The sequence below is a fragment of the Chironomus tepperi genome, unplaced genomic scaffold (genome assembly GCF_022539635.2).
Source record: "Chironomus tepperi strain 1889 unplaced genomic scaffold, CSIRO-AGI_Ctep_v1 contig_174, whole genome shotgun sequence".
Lineage (NCBI taxonomy): Eukaryota > Metazoa > Arthropoda > Insecta > Diptera > Chironomidae > Chironomus > Chironomus tepperi.
In genome coordinates this window covers 1,135,111-1,141,110 of record NW_027226296.1, presented here as the reverse complement: position 1 = coordinate 1,141,110, position 6,000 = coordinate 1,135,111, and the positions used below count along the sequence as shown (strand labels likewise).

Genomic DNA, 6,000 nt, shown 5'->3' with positions numbered 1-6,000 from the left:
ACAATAATGATAATAATGACAATAATTTGATAAAATCTGATGACGATTGTTGAGAAAAAAAATTTGAATAAAGCAATAAACAATCATCAACCCTAGCATAAAATAATAAAAATAAATTAAAATGTGGTGTTTTTTTATTTGGAAAATTTTGTGTCTATTCATTGCGTCATCCCATGAGAATTTTCCCGCTTGATGAATTTAAGGAGGAAGGAGTCGAACAGATTGATTGTTTAATGCTTCACACTGTTAGAAATTTTAGGATCAAAGTGATTGTTGCAGAAGGAAATGTTTGAATGTTTTCAATGTTTATTGGTTGATTTATGAATATCCTTGTTGAATTGATGAATGTTTTCATTGTTTTGAGTAGAATGTTTGATGCTTTCGAAATGATTTTCAATGTTTTTAAGAATGAATTTGAATCCTTTTAATAAAATTTGTTGTTTTTTGATGTTCATGGTTGATTTTATTGTTATTTTGACATTTATTTAATAAAAATTTAATGTTAATGCAATGTTTATGAACAATATTGTAGGCTTTTGAGTAAATTCAAATTAAAATCTTGATAAATCAAGCTAAATAATCTAATTAGAAATTAAATAGACTTAAAATTTTTGAAAGCCATCATCAGTGCTAACTAAAAAACAGCGGTTCTTCAAAAATTCAGCAAAATTGACTGACAAATGAACAAATTTCAAATGATTTCTTATTAATATCATAAAATATTTCAATGTTCATGTTCAAAATTCAAAAAAATTTATAAATCCTCAGTATTTTGGCTTCATTTTCGCTTTCGAAACATCAAAACTCTTTGCCTTACTAAGCCGCATTCTGTGATAACAGACACAAAACATTCCCGAATGTTTTACAATCTCCTGCAGCCCTTCAAATGCTTATTCACATTTTCCACAATGTTTCCATCCTTAACACCGTTAAAAATTTCTGTATCAAAAGCATTCTTCCTGTTCGTCTCGTTGTTCTGTTGGAAAATTCTCTCACACGATGGGAAATTATTTGTACGTCTACCATAAAAATCGTATTTTCATGATTTTTATGCTTATGCTCTATTGTGATAACTGCCAAATGTTGAGTATTTTTTTCCACAATTCCGAAAATTTGATAAAGAATTTTTTTTTCCTTTTTTTTGCCTGCCTTTCCCTTCACATTCAATTTCTCTCTTCAGTCAATCTTAAATCGCGTTTGAATAAGCACGTAAATGTTGACGTTCTCGGTTCTTAGTGACTTTTTTTTTTACTCTTGAATCCTGTAAAAGTAAATAAAAAGGAAAGAAGAAATTGAAAAACATTTATTGCGGCTGATGATAAGAGGAATAAAAATGAAATGTTTTGTGGACGAAGACAAGAATTTGAAATAATTGATAAGAATATGAGAATGAGAATAAATTTGTGGATTATATGAGTGAATCTCGAAAATGATAAGCAAATAATGAGAATTATTAAAATATTTTCATTCAAAAAGTAAAGTGAAATTGGATTGAAATTGCAGCAAATACTAAAAAATTCTTTAAAAAAAGAAATGTTATAAAAAATAAATAAATAAATAAACCTGAAGTCATGCTTGACAGGATAAGCTTCCTGAAAACATTTTTCATTGTGAAACTTTTATGAATAAAATTATAAAATGAAGGAAAATATTATCTAGTGTATTTCAAAACAAAAGACCGTGAATTTTAAATTTAAAATATTTACAACATACAATTTTAATTCAGGATTCTAAAATTTGTGAATTTTTAGACGTGTTTTATAAATGAAGCTAGTGTGCTAAACTAATATAAATTAACTAGTTTTAGACCAAGTTTTAAAGAAAATAGTGAAAAAAATAGAGTGAAATTGATTCTATATTGAATCTATACTAATTTGGAATTTTTAACATTTTTAAATAAAAGTAAGCAGTGAATTTTTAAATAAATTAAATCTTAAATTTTTGGGAAAATAATAATTTTGAAAAATATAAAAAGAAATTTTGAAATTTTTATAGTTTTTTTAAAAAAAATTATAGTGTTTTAAAAATATTAAATTTTGATTAAATATGTACATAATGTTGAGAATCAACTTAAATTGTTCAAATTCAAACAACGAATATTTCAAAATTTATTTCAATGAAGAAACTTTCTAAAAAAATTTAAAACTTCTTACATTTCTTAAATGATTTTAAATTTTGTTTTAAATCGCAATAATTAATTTTGAAGTTCCAAACTTAACTTCAATCCGATTTTGCAAATTCTAACTCAATTTAAACTATAAATACAGTTATTGTTGTCTTTGTCAGAAAAGTTTTTCCAACTTAACTGGAATTATCGATGTGTTAATAAATATTTGATCAACATAAGGCTTTATTTGGCAGCAATTTGGAAGCCACACGTAGTTCTTATTGAATCTATCTGCTAAGATAGATGGCAAATGATGTCGAAATGACTAAAAATCTGGCATTAGGCTAACTTTACTTTTGCCCCAAGTCAGATTTGATGAAATCCAAACTCAGACCTGAGTCAATCAATCCTAGAGTGTGCCTTCCAAGACAGATTCTCTTAAGACTTCTTTATCTGATTTGTGTCGTTCTAGTTCAATTTAAATACAATTTAAAATATGCAAAAATTCTAAAAGTGAAATGCTAATCTGCAATTTTATCAAAAAATGCATCTAAATTCAACTTGAAACTTACAAATTGAAATTGAAACTTACAAAAATCTATGTGAAAATCCAGAAAAAGTTCAACAACATTCAGCTCTGAAAATTTAAATAGAATTTTAATTCAAATTTGAAATTTTCCATATGTAAAATTATTCAGACTTACAACAAAATTTCACTAAACTTTCCGTAGCAAAATGAGATTTAAATAACTGATAACAAGAAAAATAAATGCATAAAAGGACTTCAAACAGCAGTGCAAAAAAAAGTGTCAAAGAACAAAGTACAAACAAGTAAAGTTACAGCATAAATAAGTGAGCTATAAAATAAACTTCATGCATGAGCAAGGACATGACAAAAATGCTATTTCCATAACAATGTATAAATTGGAATAATGAATGAGAAAAAAATTGTGAATCTTTAAAAATTATGAATTACGTGACACTATCGCTGAAAATGAGACGGGAAGAAACTTATGTGAAATTTTATGTGCAGGCAAATTAATAAAAAAAGTCTTTTTTTCACTCTTAACTGTGGAATGAAACAGACGAATTGCACTCATTAAAAAATTATAAAAAGCATAAAGTTTTTCAGTGCTTGATAAAAAGCAGCAGCAAAGTTTTTTTTTGAGTGAAATAATTAGTGCAGAAAGTTCAGCAACAGAATTGAATCTGTGTGAATTGCATTCAACGTAAATGACAAAGTTTTTTTTTATCCTCGTCATGATGTGTGTCTGTGTTTTTATTTCCCATTGTCATGCTGGGGATGATAATAATTCACATGAATTTGTCAGTTACATGTGCTCTCGACGATGGCTGAACAAAGTTTTTTTTTGTTTGTCTGTTTTTATTGAAATGTAATTTAATTAAAATTGAAATTAATATGTAGGGTTAGGAAGGAATGGCCTTGAAGAATTGTGAGTTTTTTGGCTTTGAAGCGGAACTTGAAGTCGAATCCAATTTGATATGAAGTCGAGTCGACTCAAATCGACTTTTCAATGCAAAATCTGAGTCGACATCGAGCTCTGATATTACGTAATATAGCTATAGACACTGTGATTAATAATCTATTGCACCAAACCCACTAGACCTTCGACTAATAGTTTGATTCGAATCAGTCGCAAGTTCTGCATATTACAATGACACAAATACGTCATAAGACCCGATTTAATCTGTAGTATTCCCAGTTACAATTGGTATGTTCCATCAAGAAGGTCATAAAGCCAACGATTTACAATTTAAGACACTGATTCTATTTTATTGCTGAATACAGTGATGTCTAGCCTGTGTACCATGATACACTAGTACGCCGTGAAAATCTCAATTTCTAGGCCTGAATTCTGCCATTGCACCAAAAAAGTTACCCACCACAGGCTTAATACAAAGTCCATAAGATAAAACAATCCAATTATCACAATTCAAACTCTCAAATTTAACAATCAACTCACAACAAGTATGCTCAAGTTTCAAGGATCTCTCTCATTTTATCGATCATTTCTGTGTCAATTGCTCGCATATAATTCATGAGAATTAAGCAGCGTAAATGAATAAATACAAATTTAAACTCCATAAATAAATTTTTCTCACCTGCTAGCAAGCATGAAGCTTTTAAAGGTCAATTTTCTTCTGCATAACGATAAAAAATAAGAGAATTTCATAATTAAATTCCATAAAGCATAAAAATTGATTCACAAATTTTTCTATGAAAAATGCTTCAAGTGGGACGTCAAAATTTGAATTTCTTTAAAGATAACCGAGTTAAGGACATTTTGTAAAGGCATATTGCTTGTAATTTTTAATAAAACGAGACTAATTCGTTGGAAAAGTGCTTCAAGGCGAGTCTATTTTTGGACGACCGAGCGGATTTTTTTAAGCGGAACAATTTTTTTTGCCTTTTTTTAGTGATTTGAGTAATAAGGAACGGAAAATATTAATGATTTAACATGAAATTTAATGAGTGAGCTTGGATACTGGACAGAGCTTGAATTTGCTTTAGTTCTGAGATTTTTATGGACATTTGAAGCTTGAGTAAGCCAACTTGAATCATCAATTAAGTTTAAATCGTTCATTCATGCCATTTGGAGTAGATTTTGGTATCAAAAAGTGAATGACATTGAGTTAAATTCTGAGAAATCTGGGATTTCAATCCACAAATCTGATATTCATAGTATTGAGTATGAACAGGAACTTATCGGACAGTGTAAAACTCAAAGAGAGAATTTACATTCATTAAACAGGCATTTATACAACATGACGGTTTTGGTCTGATATAATAATTACCATGGCAAATAAAGGGAATCATCGATGACCAAAAGGATTGAAAATCTACAGATTTGAGTGGCTGAAAATGTTACATGAATGTCTATTCCTGATTTAGATTCGAATTTTAGATCTAAAATTTTGAGTTACGTACATTTGCCATTTATGGGATTCGCTTTTGTGTGATCCTCTTAAAACTCAATCATTTACGCTGAATTTTAACCGAATTTTTGGATTCTCTGAGTTGAATATGCATTTTTCTGAACAAACAAGCCTTACTTTAAATGTTTATCTTAAGCAATATGACAAATCAAAGTGCCTTAAGTTATGATCCATGTGAAGGTCACACAAATAGGCTTCTATTAAGAATTAATTAACGCAACTTTAGTAAAAGACTTCTTGGATTTGTGGTGGAGCCTTTTCTAGCACTACAAAACATAACTCGAAAGACACTTGGCGTAGAAATGTTCAAAATTCAGTCCCAAGCCAGAATGACTCTGGTCCAAGGCCAGATTCGGTTGATTTGTATTCAATTCCGGGATTAAAATGTCATGAACTTAGATAACGCTTTGAAAATCCTAGTCATGGCAACCTGGGACGTCTGAAAACACCGTTGTATAGTCAGTAATGACCCTCAAACCATTCCCGTCTGGCATATTCTGTTCTATACATCCTTATTACGTCATTGACCCTGTCCGTCCGTCTGTCTGCCAGCCTTCTAAATTTGAATAAAGAAGGATATTAAATCAAAAGTCTCAACCGTCCTGATATAACATGATGAAAAATCATGAGAACTCAATATTTATATAAACTTTCCACAAACATTACCTCACCATATGCAAAATCCACACGTTCCCAGGACGAAAGCTAAAAATATCCATCCGATGAAAAAGAAGAAAGAAAGAAATCCCAAACATAATTCACCACATAATTTTACGTCCCAAAAAACCACTTAATTACACCCAACATACATTCAACATACTTGAAAAATATGATTCGTGCATATCATAAAAGAAATGAATTATCATGAGGAAATTTTTTGTCGGAATAAAATGATGCAATATACAACCAATTCAAACAAACTATCCACATATATA

The 6,000-nt window shown here is 29.4% G+C and overlaps 1 protein-coding gene across 1 annotated transcript in view; it reads left to right on the top strand.

Moving 5' to 3' along the window:
* The first annotated feature begins 1,769 nt into the window (after window positions 1-1,769).
* Window positions 1,770-6,000, top strand: part of LOC139089067 (kin of IRRE-like protein 1) — an 85,041-nt gene continuing 80,810 nt past the window's right edge. Inside the window, exon 1 of the mRNA XM_070638497.1 lies at window positions 1,770-1,902. The gene's annotated coding sequence lies outside the window, so the exon portion shown is untranslated. The remainder of the gene's footprint in view (window positions 1,903-6,000) is intronic.